At 38.5% G+C, this 19,701-nt stretch overlaps 1 long non-coding RNA gene across 2 annotated transcripts in view; it reads right to left on the bottom strand.

Moving 5' to 3' along the window:
- Positions 1–18,960: 18,960 nt before the first annotated feature.
- Positions 18,961–19,701, bottom strand: part of LOC116790415 — a 181,472-nt gene continuing 180,731 nt past the window's right edge. For both annotated transcript variants that reach the window (XR_004358346.1, XR_004358347.1), the window contains one exon: positions 18,961–19,110. This is a non-coding gene — a long non-coding RNA (uncharacterized LOC116790415). The remainder of the gene's footprint in view (positions 19,111–19,701) is intronic.

Genomic DNA, 19,701 nt, shown 5'->3' with positions numbered 1-19,701 from the left:
CATGAGATAGAGAAAGAGGAGTTATATTTGGTTGGTTGTGTTGCTTTTTGTTTTCCCTTTTTCATATATGACACAGATTTTAATAAGCTTTAGTTAATTGCTTCTGAAGGGCTCTTGCTGGAACCAATCCCCGCTCTTTAAGAACGTAACAGGCATATGATTTTTTTGTAAACATAAAACAATTTATTCCCAACGTGTTCCACAGCTGTATTCTTCTGAGACACTGGAATATGAAGAAGACTGGCAGAAATTAGCATAGAAGAGCAGTCCGTAGGAAAGGAGTCTGTGTGGGAGCTGTGCAAGTGAGCAGACAAAGCTCAAAGTTTTGATAGGACAACAGAGATGACACGCAAAAATAAGGTAAGAAAAAGACCCTTGATGGCAGAAAGAGAATGGTGCAAATCTCCAAACTCAGCAAGAAGCTTGGAAACAGTGACCTGTCATTGCCCTGTTCTGTCCCTCTGCACTTCAATTCCTTAGTTTATTCTGGTCTGACAATTGTAGCTTCAGTCTTCTCAAAGCAATCAACAAGTCTATTGCTCAGAAAGAACATCAAACTGTTTGTTAGAGCTAAATGGTGGTTTGTCAGGTTGCCAGAATGACTCTTTAGAGGAAATACATTATTACAATTTTAGCAAGTCCATTAACGTTGCAAGTAGCACAGGCATTCATTGTCCCATGTCAGTGGTGCACACCTACTCCTGGGATGAGGGATTAACTACTGCTGTAACTATGCTGCTTCACTTCCTTGGGCTTTCAAACATCCTCCCACAGGCACACACAAACTCTGCTAATTCTTCCCTGGTTTGCCGTCAAATGCCAAAGCCTCAATTAAAATCAGAGCCCCAGCAATCAAGACACAATCCTTGCCTCAGAGAGGTTAAATAGCCAAGACTGGCAAATGGCAGGAGAAATAATGGGGGAAGCTGGAGATAAAGGTGCTTGCCCAGGGTCACAGAGCAGGCCAGGAACAGAATCCCTATCTCCTCTTCCCTTCTGAACAGGTCGCCTTTTTTCTCATCTTTGGCTGAACTTTCTTCTTTCCTTCTTCTTCTCAGATATGAATAATTCATTCTCCAGCTCTTAGGTCAAGATTTCTATTCACATATGATAACATTAACCAGAAAAGAAGTTTTAAGCTACCATATTAAAAATACTAAAAACCATGGTAAAATCAAAACTTTTCAGCTAAGAACATTGCTGCTGGTTTCTTTATCCATACGCATTTAGAATTGTTTCTGTTTTACTGATACTGGTGTAATTAATTCTCTCTCTGCCTGCCCATGGCAAGGATTTAATTTCTGCAATTCATAGCTTGGAACATGAAGAAATTCTGCATTCAGATTAGCTGCAGCACTTCCTTTGCCCCCTAAGTATTTTGAGTTTGTAGAGATTATTCAAATGTGATAACAAAATTCAGTAAAGGTAAACTGAATTGTGCTGCTAATAAGAATTCATCACTTTTACATGCAAGACTGGACCACCCATCCAAATGACTTAGAGCCCAAAAGAAATTCTAACCAGTGACTCACTAGATAAACAAAATTGTTGTCTTGTCATTAACTAGACTAAGTTACTGCATTGAATAAAATTCACCAATTTGATGTCTGGAAGTGCTAGATACAGCTCCTAACTGTGTTAATAAATTGACATTTTTAAAATGGAGGTTGTCCATTGTTCAATTACCCTAAATCAGTTTGTCAAAGAGAGTGTCCTTTAGCTATCTTCTATTAATTACAGTATAAAATACAAAGTAGTTGTAAATAACATGTCCCAAGACTTTAATAGAAATGTTGTCCACATTGTCTTCTGTCATTCTACTTGAACTCCACACCTAAATTCTCTACTTTCCTGGTTACATTTTCTTTGAGGGGTACAATAAAAACTACTGCATAATTTTAAATCACCCGTATCAATAAGGAGACCGTGTGATTATTATTAAGGAAATAAGAAGGCTACAGTGGACAGTGAGGATGAATAACAGCAACAGTGTGTCCCTTTCCATTGACCAAACTGATGGAGCACATCTCCCACAGCAAAAATTGAAATTTCTGGGCAGAGTAGCCCCTCTTATCCAGCCATCAGCCTCCAGTGAAAACTGCAGGATATTGGAATTCCTTTGCCTAAATGTCACGACTCTTTGCACAGAGGTTGGTGTGAGTGTAGGTCATATATAACCACCCTCCAACACTCATGCAAATTACATCACCTAACTTTAGATCCTGGAATACACCACACCAAGTAGTTCTTAATAGTGTACTTTATATAATAAAATTTCAATGTAGCATAAGGTTGCAGCCCCGTGAAGGACAAACAGGAGCATTGCTATAGCAACTGTATGAAACTGCTCTAAGTGAGCTGGATGGGAGTGAGAATGATGCATGAGGCGCCTCCCAGGAAGAAGCCTGGCTGCTGATGGCTGGTTTCAATGCACCAGCTCCAAGGCTGCTCAGTACCCTCTGGATTCCAGGTGATAAAAGAGGAGACAAACTCCAGACAAACGGGGGGCTGTCCCTCGGTGAGTACAGCAGGTGGTGTGGTACAGCTCTGTTAGGGTGCAGTTCAATGCTGTGACAAGTCAGGGGATAAATTCCTGGGTTCCAAAAAAAGGGGCAGATTTCCCCAAATAAAGAGTAATTCTTGTTCGCAAACAATTTTGCTTATAACAAAGCCTCTGTCAAAAAGAGAAGAGAAACACAGAAACAATAAAGCCACAAACCCAAAGAAACACGAATCTTCAAGCTGAACAGTGACTTTACTGAGTAACATGTTATAAATTACCGTGGGTGTGAGTGCAGCGTTGGACACAATGACTTCTGGAGATACTTTAGAGTCTACATCATTCCGTGGTTCTATATAAGCTGCATGTTTGGCCTCACATCCAGAGCTTGCCTTGCCCTTAATTCAGGCCCACATACTACTTCCCTTCAAGAGAAAACGAATGGAAAAGGGTTTTGAAGGCAGAAAACTCCCACTATTTGCTCATGTTTAAATTAATTGAATTTTCAAATAGGAAGCATAGAGAGAATATGATTGATTTTTGAAAAATCTATTTCTAGAAAAGCTCCTGTCATTTTTTTCTAAAAAGAATTTCAGAAAGTAGTAGTGGCTGTTTCAGTTCCAAGCAAAGAAACACTAAAGAGAGGGTGCTCCTACAGAGAAGAGAGCAGACAGAAGGTGTATGGTTAACTTATTCACCGTTCACACACATTGGACATAGAACTTAAAAGAATAACTAATCCATGCAGCCTTAATTTCATTGCATATTCTTATTCTAAAAGTCTCACGTTTTCTGCAATTTTCATTGAATTCAAAACATAAATGCTTCATTTTTGCAATAATTTTCCCTGCTGCACTGTCTTTTGAAATCCAATAGCAGTGTGAGCAGACAGTACTACTAATTAGTCTGTAGTCATTAGAAGACATGTTGAAAGATGGACTAGCAATAAAATCAAAACATTTGAGCTAATACTATATATAATTGAACTTCTAATGCCAGTTTAAGCTGATAGAATCCTGAGTGCCTTATGTTAACATTATAATACTAGAAACATCAGGAATTAGATAATAAAGAATAGGTGCTAAATATGACGTTTAACCTCGGGGCAGAAAAAAGGTCATGCCAAAATCTTCCCACAGGTAGAAACTGTGTGTTAAGCACTGAACTGCAACTTGGCCCTCACCATTTTCAGCACTGTGCTGCCATAGGGGTATGGGAGGATGTGCAGCAACCCTTTGCTGTGACCTGTTCCTTACCTTTAAGTGAAGTTTAACAAAAGTGATCTAAACCAAACAAACTCTTGCCAGCTGGAGAGGAAGGAGGAGAGATCTCAGATGTCCCCTATCACTACTGGACATCGGCCTGAGTGGCCAAAATTACAATCAACACTTCTGGCAAATTAATTACTTTGCAACACACAGCAGTGAAGAGAAACAACCATTACACACAGGAAGGACTATGTGAGTATGAGCATTTATTAAATCTCCCAATGAAAGCTGTGAGTTCATATCACTTTTCTGGCAAAGTACTATTCAGGTAGCTGAAAGCAACAGGGCTCGCCTCCCATTTCAATTGACACAAAAGCACAGTGGCACTGTGCCTTTACATTACTTAAAAATGTTAGAAGGAAACCAATGTTAAATGGTTCAAAAACTGACCTAGGAGCCTCCAAAACATACTTTTTCCTGAAAGCATTTTAAGGAGCATCCAGACTCTCTTTCCACTAATTTCACTTATGCCAGCCAAGAAGACTCAAATGTTTTACTGACTGAAGCACCTTGAAAATCTGACTACTGCTTTACACAGTAAAGTTACTCTTAAGTATGATTCTCTAACTGATTTTTGATCCAAGTATTGCTTACACTCAAAAATTCACTACAGTTTTAACACACTGATTAATTTAAAGAGGCATATCAGAGACATACATAAAACAATTTCTTACCTGTTTTATAGTAGGTAAATGAAAAGCACATAAAGAGATTTTTTTGGAGTTTGGGTGAGGTTGCAGTGGGACATGAGGATGGACACAACACAAATTTTGGATAACCAGAAGCTATTTGCAAATTTCTAGTTTGATTTATTCCATATTATAGATGAGGATAAATATCAAGGAATGCAGTTTGTTTCACACCTGCTGTCACAGAACTTGGAAAAACTGATAAACTTTTCTCAGTTTAGTACTACCATAAGGAAACCACATGTAAGTTTTGTCTAAACAAACATTTTGCATCTAGAGTAACCAAATAGAAGGAAGACACAGCTCTTACCTCATTCTTAAGTGCCAGAAGGCCCAACAGTGGCGTGCAACTTCTGCAAACAACTTTCTACCACCTATAAAACTACAAAAATATTTACTATTCACAAAAAAAAAGTCACATTCACACCCATCACCAGTCTGAATCCCACTTAATACTAAGCACTCCATTCCAAGTGTGACAGCATCAGTACCTTTAACCCCCAGCCCCAAAATCTGAACTACTTTGAAAACAGACTGAAACTGGTTTATTTCCAGAAACTTCAACTTTATTATTTCTCCACTCTATGAAACAGTTCACATGAATAAACTACAATCTAGTTATATCTTCATAAACAAAGAATTAATTTATGGTAATATAATTAATTCCAACCAGGATATATTTGCAGGAAAAGCATCTCAACTAACTTGATGAGATAAACAGTTGATATTAAAAAGAAAATTGCTTGATGTAGTTAGAATTTTATGTGGATAAATTAGACCTAGTCCTTTCTGAAATGTTGACTGAGAACCTAAAGTGAAACAAAGTCAATACATGTCACGTGCTAATCAAATTACAAGCTGATTAAGTGACAAATCTCAGCTGAAAGTTGAAGCAGAAAATCCTCATCAGGGGAACAGGGGTTTTAATGGGTTCCTGGAGGCTCTACAGGCTTTTGATAATTCACTTTTTACAATTAGCCACCTGATGGGAAAAAATAACTGTAAAATCTGGAGATGAGACTGAGGAAAAAGTAAGCAAGAAGCAGGGTATGTAATGGATGTACAATGAAAAACACCAGTGGAATCCAGAGCAACAGGCACTTTAACACTATTAAATGTAAACACAGGCAAACATTTTGGCACACAATACTGGGAGAAGGAACCATTCTGAATTACTGTGTCACAGGATACCAGTAGGAACTCCAAAGTGTTTCACTTGTTTACTGTATTTTGTCCTCTGACAGAATGAACTTCAGCTCTTCAATGTTTCGATGTTTTTAATTTTAAAAGGCTACTATATGTGTGTGAGAGGGCTCATCTAAATGCATATACATGTATATACAGCAGGCTGTTCTTCCTTGGGGTAAGAAATATGGGGAAAGCCTGCTATTTACACAAAAAGATTAACATGTTGTCATAAAGATTTGATTCATTTTTTTTTATGGATCCAAGTTCCTCCTTAAGGTGAGGAATTAAATGAAACACTCCTGTGTCATGGCACTCCAATCAATGTGCTAGAATGAGTGACAACCAGTAATTCCTTCTCTCCAACATGTTCCTGAGGACTAGGAGATTAACTTACAAAAAGATACAACCCCAAACATGCTGAAGATGACTAAAACTCCCCATAAGTCAAAATTCTGTTACTTAATTCTCAATATATTACTGTAATTTCAAAATTATTCATCTCTCTTACCATTAAACTTGTCTTTAAAATATCTAGTTTGAAGAGGGCCATGGCCAGCATTTTATGCATCTCCAAAACAACCTTTTGCAAAACCTACTAACAAAGAGCAAGCAAAACCATAGCCTATGGGATACCTTGAGACCACATGCCAGCAGCATGACTACAGTGAATCAGAAACGATGTGCATGCACACTGATTTCTCTCATCAGGTTCAGAAACACTGCAGGCAACCTCTTCTTCACATACTTTGTTTTCAGCATCATATCCTGGTTTATAAATTCCAGCAGTACCATAACAGATACAATGGAAATTACTTGCTAGCAAAGAAAGTACAAGATTTGTAGAACTAAAAATTAGTTTCCCTTGCAATAGTCAAAAGTTTGGCTTAAAAGCTTCTGTGAAAGGTAACAATTGTCTTTCTTCAGACAGGACCGTTTCATAAATAATAAATCATATCATCATATTCACTGGCACAGGTTGCCAAGAAAGTGTGGATGCCCCATCCCTGGAAGTGTTCCAAGGTTGGGTTAGATGGGCATCTGAGCAACCTGCTCTAGTGGAAGGTGTTGCTCATGGCAGTGAGGTGGGAACTAGATGATCCTAGAGGTCTCTTCCAGCCTAAACCATTCTATGGTCATACTAGCTTAAGAACACAACTAACTATTTTCTTCGAAAGCACAGTTCTCAGAAATCAGTTTAGTCAGCTGCACAGGTTAAAGAAATGAAGGGGGCTGGGGTGGGGGGTGTACCTCAGAAGTTAACCAGAGGTATAGTCCAGTTTCAGAACTGGAATGTAGTGCCGTTTCATGTTGGATACAACCCAGTGCCCCTTGCTAATTGCTGTCAAAAAAGCGGACTCTCATTCTCACCCTCTGCCTTCAACCACTTGTTCACAGTCCTCTCCCTACCCTGGGCCTCCTGCCCATGCTGATCTGAGGAAAAAAGCAAACCCAAATAGCTAAACAACCCCCATCATCTTTCTATTAAAGGACACAATCCAGTAATATTTCTCAAGTTATTTAGGGACCCAGAGAGCCATATATATGTTTCCAAACCCAGCCCTTGTTTGTTAAAAATCTGCAATGTTCAAATGAATGACGGGATTCAAACTTGATACTAAATGGCACATATGCCTCAGATATGACTATAGTCATTAGTGTTTGTATCTAATATTCCAGCATCTCCTGTGGTAAATTATTTCCTGTAACTGAGAAGTAATTATCACAAAGTTATTGGGTTATCAGACTTCTAATGATCCTATAATTGCTTTCATTATACAATTGATTTGTCACAAATGCTCATATTACAAATATTATTGACCTCCTGCCACTCCTATAACATAATTAAAGCTGCAGATCAGCTTAACACATTGCCCTCCTGTGCTGCTGAAGACACATCACAGAAGCCACAAAGTACCTGCAGAGTCACTTCTTGGCTCAGCAGCAGCGTGAGACTCAGGGCAGATGTTATTTTGCCATCTATTCTCTGAATTCTTACTTTCTCCATACTTTACCTTAGTGTTTCATACCTTAACTCTGTTTCTTTATTTAGCCACACTTCATTTACCCCCACTGCATCATATTTCTCTCCATGTACAAAACTTACTTCCTACTCTGCAGTTTTCCTTCGGATGCTTGCTACGCTTGTGCCAAAACCAAATTAGTTTCTGCTTTCCTTTGCCTGCTATTTTTCTTTTTGATAAAGTAACAGCCCAAATAATTCACTTTCTTTTTTTTTTCTGAGTGTTTGACTTCTGCCTTTTAGCACAATTATTTTTCCCATTCATTTCTCTCTGGAGATTTTGCTGAATCTATCTGAAAGTTCAGATGAAGGAAGTGCAAGTACCACATCAGTCTTGTTTTAGCAGCACCCCCATCCCAGCCTATTTAGTTTGGTAGATTTAGTGGGGCATTCTTACCTTCCACAAGCTGCTGTTCTGAAACAACATGACAGCTTTGTGAGTAAACTTTTGAAAATGAGAGTCCTAAAATCTAATATCGTTAATACATTTATTCAAGGTTGTTACTTTCATATAAACCTAACATACAAACCCATCTTGTCCTGGTTTTTTTGTCTGACAACTGAAGTTTAACTGATCGAGGATAAAGTGCCTGCAAGCCCCGGGGAGTTAATATAATTTACACACTGACTCCTGAAAGTCTATGAGGTCATTAAACTATCCATCTGCCTTACATGTCTTTTCCTGCATCTCAGAAATGTCCACACTTTAAAAGCCATAGACAATTACAAATGCAGAATGAGGGGGGAAAAAAATCATGTTTAACATTATTCTATCCTGTAGAACCAACCCAATATGATTAAGAATTAGGGGACTAGGGAAACATAGTACTATAAAAAAACCAGATGTCCATAACAGTAGAAATCCTGCAGTGTGAGAGTTAAAGAATATCTTTTAGGTTGTAAAAAAGGAAGATAATATCAAGAACAAATAACCAAGAACAAACAAAAAAGAATCTAAAATACTCAAACCATTAAAAACCCTAGAGGTAAATTTTGGTCAAAAAAAGTTAAAAATAAGTATTTTAGGGCTTTGGTCATTTCTGGCATTTAAGTTACTGAATTACTAAATGAAAAGGAAGGGAAAAAAACCCCAAAATTTCCTTAACAAATATATGAATCACTGTTATCTGAAGTGAGAAACAAATATCCAGTAAGTCTCTAAAATATCTCTATTTTTAGGCATAACTCTTGCCTTTGTAGGAATCTGAAAGGCCATGTCAGGAGTAGACTACATCTGATTCCAGGAGCAGAATAACAGCACCAGACTTGCACTGAAGTTACACCAGTGCTGATCAGGGCCAACTTCACTGAAGTCAAGGAAAAGAGCACAAATCTGGCCCATCACTCAGTAACCACACACCCATTTTCTCATAGCAAATAAGAACATTAAGCAGTAAATATGCAGAGGAATTTTAAAAGGCAAATTTCAGAATCCATGCTGTAATTCTCTAATGCCCTTCACATTATGTCACCTTTTAGCTGTTTCCAAGGATCTCCATAAATTACCAATATTATACTTCAAGAACATCTGGCCAGCTGTGTGATGGTTTATATCAGCAGAGGAGGTTTGCAAACAGGTGGTAAACAGCTGCCTCATTTATCCTGCACACCACATTAAGATCACAAAAGTGACAGAACAATAGGAGAAACACTCTTGTGAAGCAAGAGTTACAATCTCTACCTTAAAAATCAACTTTATTAGTAAGGACAATTGCATGTCCCAAAATATTGTTAATCTGCTTATGAGAACCACCAATGCCTGAATATATATGGTAGCATTATGGACTTGAGAAGAATAGGAAGCATCTTATCTAGCTCAAGGATTTAGCAGAATACCCTCAAAAGAGACCTAAGTGCCAGGCAACCTCAGCCATGGAATTCAGAACAAACAACACAGAAGATCTGCAGGTAGAGAGGCAAAGTGCTCACATAAAAAATAAAGCTTAGGTCACATAAATATTTCTAACTGCTACTGTGCTACCAGTTGCTTAGCAATGTCCTCTGCTCCAACAAAAAATTGTCTTTTGATCACAACAAGTTCTCTTTCCAAAGATGTTGATAGCTGTACTCAGGCTTTAAAGTCACTTGGCAGGACAGCTGAGCTGATCTAAGAGCTCTCTGCACACCACTGTCTGTCCTAGTGCTGGTCTCTCTCCAAATTGCTCCATGCCTGGCTCTGCAGTCCTGTCTCCCTCCATGCCCTCCATCCAGCAGCTGGGTTGATTGCACCACATCCAGCTCCAGCCCCATGACACGGTACCGAACTGCTCCCACTTTGCACTTGTGTGGGTTGTCCAGCTCAGTGAACGGCAGCAATTCCCGGAGGGGTCAGATGAACAGGGCTGGAGCCACACGTGGGCACAGGTGGAAGGAGTGGAATTGCATCCTTCAGTTGGCACAAGCTGTTCCATCATTTTAGACAATCTTCCCCAGCTTCAACCGTAAGCAAGTGTGACTGGAGATTTGATTCGACTTGCTATTTACAGCTCTCTTCCCAAAGATGTTGATAACTGTACTCAGGCTTTAAAGTCACTTGGCAGGACAGCCAAGACAAAAAAAAAATGTTTTCTTGTTACGATGGTGGAGGAGAAAGACAGCACTGCCACACTACCAAAGTGTAAGAGCTCTCCACAGGAATTTCACTCTTCAGAAGAATATTGTCTCTTCTCAGAGAATATTCTCTCTTCTCACTCAGCTGGAGTGATCTTTAGCTGGCTGATGATGCTCCATGCAGGGAGATGGAAGAGTTCAGACAGAACCAAAGAAACCCATCAAGCAGTTTTTTTTGTCAGCTTGGAGGCAGACTTCTAACAAAAGAATTTTCTTTTCACATGCTCCCTGGCATATCAGTGTTCTGCCCATGACTGCACAAATAAATTTAAATCCTATTTCTGAGGCATTAAATTTCTCTCTGGTGTGCTCCATTTAGAAGCAGTTTAGAGAATACAGGGCTAATATAAGACACACAAACAAAGTTTCAACAGCAGAACCAAAATTAGAGACTTAGTTTAAAAATAACCAGAGAAAGTTTCTTTCAGAGGATTCATGATTCATGTAGCAAGGTATGATCTAATGGTGAAATATCCATGTGTGTTTTTTTTTAAAATGCAAAGCACAATACTTAGAGTTATTATTTCTCCTTCCTAGAATCCTGAAATAGCATTTCTGCCTTTGAAACTCAACTGAGCAAATACAAAGACACATCTATTTTAGACTCTATCACAATCACAGGAATTTCTTTCCCCCAGAACCTCACCGAAATAACAGAAACACTTGCATTTGGTGTAACAGTAATTCTACATTATAGGTGCCAAGATTTTAAACTAGTTACCATTAGAGATACTTTCTTCTGTTTTAATCAGTTATCTGCTAGTAAAAAAAAAAAAATCAATTATCTTTCTAAATAATCATTCTACTTTTAAAAAAAAAATTAGATGATTATTGCTGTTATTTTCTTGCTATTCTGAGTCAAAGAATGACTTTTGGGAATATAGTTTTTTATTTTGTGGCAAATGAAGCAATTAACTTTCACCAGCACAACTATTTCTTAGTTAGATGATCACAGCAGTCCTGGAAGGTTTTCACACCACATTCACATACATGTAACCCCTTTCCCTTTCCACACATAAGTCTAATGACAGCTACAAAATCCTATGGATACTGTAGGTCCATCTTTTCAAAGAGGATATATAGAGAAACTGACAGAGGATTATTGATTCTTATCAGACATAATTAATCACTCTGTCAAGTACAATTCCTTATTCCTGTGCTAAATTCAGGCTCAATTGGCAATAACCACTCTTGACCAGACTCCCATCAAACTCTCCGGTACGTGTCACTGAGCCATCCATCACTCCATTACACATATAACGTAAAGATGTAGAAGAAAATTGGTGTTGGAATACATTCCTCATACAAAGCAATCCCCTAAAATACCTAAAGAACAATGCAGCAAACTACAATAATGACAGCAGATATTGTAACCTACAGAGTTTATATGTCATTTCCCTCGACATCTTAAAACAGGTTCTGTCAAGCTCACCAGGGGATTACAGTCATTACTAGTAGCCTAACGATACTATGTTGGAAGGTGTGAATGGTTGCCATCAAGGGAGCTTGGGATCCAAAGGCAATCCTAAGACTTCAACCAAGCCTGCAGCAGTGAATCTCTGAAAGCAGCACACAGGCTATTTGATGGCAGGACTGCCAGCCTCTCCAACACCAAGGCTGGCAGTGTTTCACAGGCATTTGGACAGTGCCCCTAACTTGATGCTCTAACTTTGGGTCAGCCCTGAAGTGCTCAGGCACTGGGGGGTTTTTGTAGGTCTATCAATGAAAATCAGTGCTACAAGGGTCACCAGCAGCCTCTTACAGCGCTCACAACATTCTGGCAGAGTGGGCAAAATCTCTGAGGTTTATAGTGCTAGATATTATTTCTGCTGCCCAATCTAGATAGTTCCTCTATTTCTGAAGTCCTGACATTTGAGGTTATTTAACTTGAAGTGGAAAAGTCTCCCCTTGATCACCAGGAAAGCATGACAGTACAGTAGTGCAGAATGAAAAGCCTTATTGGAGAGTTTCCTGACACAGCACAGAATCAGGCCTGTGCATTTAAAAGGCAAAACATGAAAGACAGGAAAAGTTACCACTGAGTCATTTAAACAACTTACCCAGCCCTTGAACCAGACAGAAATGGGAAAACTATTGAAAATCTAAACCTGAGTTTCTCTGTTAAAGCTCATAGGAAAAAATCATCCATGTACTTTGAACAACTACAATCAGCTCCAGGTAAAAAAGTCTTCAAGGCACTCTCAAGGCTTTACACCCTTTGAAACCCTCAGAAAAATGCTAAAAGCAGATGCGTGTTTTGTTGTACAGCATTTTGTATGTTGGTTTCTTGGTTTATATGACAGTGAAAACATTTCACAGAACAGCAGATTTCGAAGACAACCTTCTACACTTTAAAGTAAGTTTAAAAGCACTGAAGTGCTGGTGAAACAACAGCAAGTTATTAGACCTGGATTTTACATGCTAGGTTTCAATTGGACTGGAATTGATTTAGGGGGAAACAAACAAAAAAAAAGATCTTATTAAAAAAAGAAAAAAATATAAAAAGCTTTGCTAAAGACTGCTGTCAAATAGGTACTTCATCCTCCTCCCCCTCAGTGGGTTTGTCTTTCTACAAGATCTGCTCTACAGGGTTTCCTCCGACCCTCACAATAATATGCATGAAAGACCCTCTCTAGTACATCCCAAGCATCAGGGAAGAAACCCCCCCACAGCTAGCAAAAGGACAGGAGGAAATGAAAACTAGTTTCAGTGAAGTCATGCATTAGCTGACTATGATCTTGAAATATTTTGACTTTATTTCAAACATGGTGATAAAAAAAAAAAAACCAACGAATTTTCAGCAGACAAGTGTGCTTTATAAGAAAAAGATCTCTTAATGGAACAATTTACTTTTGAAAAGATATTTCAAAAGTAATCTTCTCTCCCAGACTGTAATTTACAAACTATCAGGTTTGTTCATGGCAGACAAAACCACTTGTGGTGATGAATCATACCAAAGGCATACTGGCCAAATAAGGTTTTCCAGATCACTGCAGAGATGAAGGGATGAGCAGAGTTATCAACACACTATAGAAGACTTGACTTTCCACTGGTTTTACTTCCCTGCTTTTCCCTGTGCACGTTTCTCTTCCCCAGCGAGAAGGTGCCCCACAGCTAATCATACCGAGCACTACCACAAAATCAAAGGAGCTTTCACTCAATTCAGGATTAAAAAACTGCTCAAGTCACTGCACAGAAACACACAGTTCTGTATTTCTACTGCATAGCACCGGCTCTGTCCAGACAAGTGCACCACTTTCAGATCACTAACTAGTAACCCGAGTATTTCTAAATTATTCGTTTGTGCTAATGAAAAGAAAAACCTTTTAACTTTTTTCCTCATAAAATAATTTGGTGTTGCCTATTACCTTCTTGGAAAATCTAAAATATCAAACCTAGATGAAGGGCATGAGAGCCCAGGGGCAGAGACATGTGGAACAGTCTCCTGAAACCTGTGGAACTCAGCTGTTGATGGAGACTCACAAGAGCCACAAATCTCACGGCTCTCAAAACACAATTTTTTTTACTACATTAGAGCATTTTTAATGCTGCAGTTGCATGAAGGAGAAACAGCAACCTGCAAGGAAAAAACAATGCTACAGCTATCTCAGGAAAGAAAATAAAGCAGACCAGAGGAAATACATGCCTTCACATCGTGACATAATTACTACCAAAGTAACTAATTCTTTATAATTTTTGTACTTTGTCTTTGAAGAATCTCCAAAAGCACAAACGGGAATTGCTCCAGCTCTAATTGCTCTTCAAAATATTTTTTCTCATCAAATTTCATATTTTTGTGTATTTTAAAGCTTTAAAAGCATTGTACAGCTGTGATATTTTAGATAAAAAGGGGTAAGTGACTATACCTGCCCCTAAACAACTTCTGCATTCTTACAAGTCCTTCTTTTGTTCTCCTCAATTTAGTAATTACTGTCACTGCAGGAGAAGGCTGTCATTTTTCTTCCTTCATGCTTTGAAATTAAATCCTGCATGTTTTATATTTAGCTCTTGTTTTCTTATTAATTAGCAAATTTGTAATGCTGACAGCCATGACACAGACATAGGACCTGTGCTTTGCAGCTCCCTCTAACTGTTCTAGCAGAAAGAAAAGAAAAAAAAATCACACCTCAGCTCTTTTTGGCCTTACAGCTCACTTGTCAAGATGCAAACTGTAGAATTTGAGGGTTTGATCATACAGTGAAGAGACTTTTGATGAACTGCTACTCCAGCTCACAAATGGGCACGTTAGTTTTGCCTCACAGTACACATATTGGAGTTCCTTTACAGCTTTACAATTTGTATCATTCATATATGTCTAAAGGAATACTCTGAAGTGAACACTCTACATGCATTAAAACCATAAGTATGAGCAATTAACTGAAAGATATAAATCTTCCATGACTGAAAAAAATGAGTAATGTGTCTTCTGACTAATGGACTGCAAACGCTATAAAAACCTCAGGCTTATGGAAGTGTTATCCTCCCCAGCCCCTAGAGCTTTCCAGACAAATATCTAATTATTTAAAAGTACAATTTCAATACAAGAATAATCTCAGCAGATTGCTGTAAGTAGATATTGATGCATTCCTACAAAAACGCCTTCACTGGCTGTAGAATCCATTTACACTTTTTATGCTTTTTATGTATTTTTAAAAATGGATTTTTTAAGTCTGCTATCAAAGACTACACATGTTCTAATATATAATTTTAAATTACCAAAATTTAAACCAGTTAGAAATCACTCTGGAATTGGCATGAGGCCAGTAGAAGCTGTGGGGAGCTGGTTTAGGTAAAACAAAACAATCATAAATCACATCTGAAAGTTTAATAAAATACTTCCATACTGAGCAGCATTTTAACTATTCTATTAAATAAGAGATAGTGCTTATAAAAACTATTTATACTTAGTAATACCATTTAAAAAATCCAAACCCAAGCAATTAAAGAGGAGGGAGGAGTATTAAAAAACCCTAAAATTAAGGGTTATACATCCCTGAATGAGCAAGACCCCCATAGAAGTTCTTCAGTTTGGGGAATTAAAAAAAGAAAAAAACCAGCTAAGCCTAAGAAACAAGTCTGTTGACATATTGAACCCACTACCTCAGAAAGGTTAGACTAACGTTTTTGGTTAAAAGTTAAAAATCAACTCTATCTATTCTAGGTGGTCTATCCCAGGCAGACAACTCCGTTTGTTCAGAGTGTGTTTTGGTTAACAACAATCTAACCAACAAAAATCTGAGAAGAATGTGTTTAGGCAAATGTCTAACAGTAAAAGCAATCCAAGCAAAAGGGCGTTTTCTATTGCTACATGAAACTTTACAATATTTATATGTTTATATATAAGCAGTACATAAAATGAGGTGCCTCAAGAATGCCTAGGGGAAGGAGAGATTTCCTAGTTTGTCCCTGCATCCCTGCTGACTGTGTCAGTCTTCTGTTGCAACCAGAAAGCATTAAGTTTCTGCTGAAGTGAACCTGTGGTTTTCTCTAACAATTTTACAATGACATGTCAGAAGAAAACTCAGCAAAAGGCAAAGAAAATTGGGCACTCTGGTGTTAGTCTAATCCGACCGATGTTCAAAAATGATCCATTTTTTTTTATACAGTACACTGCACACTTCAAAAATCAGCATTTGGTTGACTGCGTCCTTCAATGCTGGAATTGTGCCCCATCTCTCCAGACTGTGATTGTTAAGGCCTTTCACAGGATCCAATACGAAGCACCCCTGAACTCATTTTGTGCCCAAAAGGATGCTGCTGGGCTGAATGCAATGAAGAGAGGCAAAATTAAACACTCGTGGCAGAAAGGGGTTTGGTTCTCTGAGGAGGAGTCAACAGATTCAAAAATCATACCAACATCCCAAAGCTGGAGCTAAAACCTGTTCAGCTTAATTGCTGAACATGATCCACTGCAAAAATAACAGAGATTTAACAATAACAATGGGCTGTTCAGTCCCTGGAATAGTTTTGCAAGCGGAACACACGGCTAGAACTCTGAACATCTTTCCTTTACGTAGTCAGTGATTCAATTTTGAAGTGAAAGGCAGTGTTTCAGTTTACCATGTCAGAAGAACAATAACAAAAATATTGTTGGCACAAACACAGATCATCACATTCTGTATTGACAGATACAGTTTGGGAAGGGGTATTTTGCTGCACAAAGTGCTTGGTTAATGAGCTCATGAAAAAGAAATAACAACATACTGATTCATGCTTCAACTTCTTTTAAGAAGAGACTGACCAGCTGTACAAGAACACCGTCAGGAGACAATCATTTTCTAAGGCTGACATTACATTGACCCCCTTTCAAAAGCAGTAAGTACAGTCTGTCATCTCAGGAAACTTATATATCTTTGTAAATAAGTGTTTTACTTGCACAGTGAAGCAAGCTTACAATCCTAGCTGCTTTTGCTTTTGCAAGGGAACATGATCAGCATCATAAGAACACAGGAATATTTTAGCAGTTATAACTTCTGTGAAGTCTGACTGCTTGATTCAGCACTCCAGCTCCTATAGCCTTTCCAAACTAATTAGAGATGTGTTATGACACTCATGAGAAATGCAACTGGGGTATTTCTGAGTCTTAATAAATCAACCATGTCATTTTATTCAGTGCCTTCTTTCCCTCTTGTGTGCTTTCAGTGACATATATCACATCAACTATTGCTTTTTAGACTACATCTGATACAGGTCAAAGTAAAGCAAAAAAAATTACTTATTGTATTTGTCACCATAAGATACCTTATTTTATAATAAAAATACTTTTATTGCATGCCAACCTGTAAGATCAATGATTGGTTTCTGAAATTCTTTGAAGTGTGAGTATGTGAATAGAATATCCAAATTTGATTGTCATGCAACTCTTGCAATAGTCAAGCCTCCTAAGTGGCCAATAAAATTATGCCTGCATTTCTAAACCAATACTAGAAATGTTGGTGGTTACAACCTAAAGCTGACTAAAGTAAATGGGAAGCTTTCTACTAATTTCTTTCATACTCATCTCAGTTTAAAAAAAAGGAAAAGATAAAAAAAAAGGAAAACAGGAATAAAACAGGAATACAAGAAATCTGGTGCAAAAGACAAGAGAAATGGGATTCACTGAACAGCTTGAAGAGCATGTGGAAAAACTCCTTCCAAAAAATTTTCATCTACATCTGCATAGAAGTAGAATGTCTGGGTACCAGCTGCTGGAAGATGGGAGCTATTCCATTTCCCCCCACAGCTCAAAAGGAGGAGCTGGTGGACACACACCCCCACACAAAAGGTCTCCAAGCTCACTGCCTTACTTCACATCACTCTTTCCATGGAGCCTAATTCTCAGTGATGTATCATGAGGAATCTTATTTATTTACTGCCCCAAGCTGATCTTTGTGTCAATAAAGACAGAGTATTCATGTTAAAGACAATGATATCCAATTCTGACTCGAATGTAGTTTAGGTGTTTGGGTTGGTTTGGGGATTTTTGAGGGGGAGGGGGTTTGGGGGGGTGGTCTTTGTTCATTTATTTGGTTTTTTTTTAGTTGGTTGGGGTTTGGGGGGAGGGGGGATGAGGGAGGTTGCTTATTACTTAATGTTGCAGATCCAAGAAAATGAGAGAATGAGCTTGGAGTTCCACCAAGAGGGTGGTAGAACACTCAGAAGAGGATTTTGAAGATTTGAAACTGGTGAGTTTGTATACAACACAATTTCATTGTGTTGTCATTGATTCACTATTTTCCCAAGGGGAAAAAAAATTGACCTTGTGCTGGCAAAATGAATCAGGAAAGGAGTGGGGAGTAAAATGTTAGCTATTCTACTGGGAAAGAATTTCAGAAGCAGAGTCCTCCATGTCAGATGAGCAGGGGAAAGGAACTGAAATCGCCCCCTCCACATCAAAACGTGTACATGCAACAGGCAGGAAGAAGGAACAAAGACACACCACGGAAAAACTTCCTAGTCTGAAGTAACCAGGCACAAATACACCATTAGAATACACATATGGACACCAAGAAAAACTGTACTTCTTAAAACAGCATGCAGGTTCCATGAAATGGATTCACCACTCCAGAAGAACATTGCTCCAGCCCCCTGGTTAACAAGAGCGGATCACTGCTGGGACACATCATTTAGCAATCTCTTTGAGCTGTGTTACCTTGGGTGGTTAATTGGATAGTGCCATGGTGTAATTGCACACAACTGTTCAGTGTAAAATCCCCAGTTACTGGAAGAAAAAAGTTGTAGAAAAATACAGAAAAGCTCCAGTAATTGTTTTAAAGTAAGTTGACAAGATGTTTTTGCTTCCACTCCACTGAGCAGACTCCTGCCTTTCTTTGCTGTAAACTTGTGCTACCCAGCACGTCAGTACTGCATATGTGACAGAAGACAACCTTAGCAATCCAAGGAGACAGTATTAGATTCTAATTGTTCAATTTTCAAATGATTTTTTCGTTGAGACTCAGTCATTGTTTCCCATATGTACTCTAATAACCCACAATTGCCTACCTAGTTTCAAATTTTGAACTTTAAATTAGTCTAGGAGCTGTAACATGCTTTTAGGGCTTGTTCCAGTGCACCAACACCTCCCATGAAGAAAAACATTCAAATACAAATGCACTAATTAATCATTGAAGCAGATCCAAAGCTACAGGAAGCTGTGTGTGGTGTTACCCTGTAGAGAGGAAGGAGCAGACAGAATTACTTACCAGGGCCCATCTTTGAACAGTTGCTCTTTGCTAGTCAGCAGTGAGGGGAGCACACTAGAGCAGCAGCACTGCAGTCCACTCCTCAGCCCTCCTGTGTGGGTCTGGGCACACTCCTATTTTCAGTCATGTTTCAGAAAGTCAAATGCACAGAAAGCTGTGGAAGTTGATAAAAAATTGGAGCAACTGTTCAGCGTCCTAGCCAGGACATACAATCCCTTCAATACCATAATGCACAATTAGTTCACCTCAATCTTTTAATGCTTTTTGATGCTGATTTCTGCCCCTAACAATGAGACCTGCCTGAGTGATTCACTGCATCTGTTGGCTGGAGTCAATCCTGCTCCATTTATCAGTTCCAGGATTTTTAGATCGTAAAGATCACCATATCAAAACTACACTTAATGGTGTTAAGGAAACCATTTTTTGAATAAATACATATATAACTACTCTAAACAAAGCTGGTATTTTTTCTAATGCCAGTGGTGATAAACGCACTCTCCTGAGCCTGTTCAGTAGAGAGAAAATTGGAATTTTTCTCTTAAACCTTCTTACATCTCCAAACCTGATTGGTACCCTGCTGTATTTCTTGTACACTTGTAATGAAGGGTGCAACCGCTTTAACCTCTTCCAGTTGACGCAATGGTTTATGACACCCAGCTATCACTTCTGATAGCACAAAACAAAGTACCTTCAAAACACCGTGCACCTGTAAAGGCAAGACATGAGCATATGCATGGGCAAGAGA

Source organism: Chiroxiphia lanceolata, chromosome 8 (genome assembly GCF_009829145.1).
Source record: "Chiroxiphia lanceolata isolate bChiLan1 chromosome 8, bChiLan1.pri, whole genome shotgun sequence".
Lineage (NCBI taxonomy): Eukaryota > Metazoa > Chordata > Aves > Passeriformes > Pipridae > Chiroxiphia > Chiroxiphia lanceolata.
Note: the sequence above shows the minus strand (reverse complement) of the source record. Positions and strands in the feature narration are given on the sequence as shown.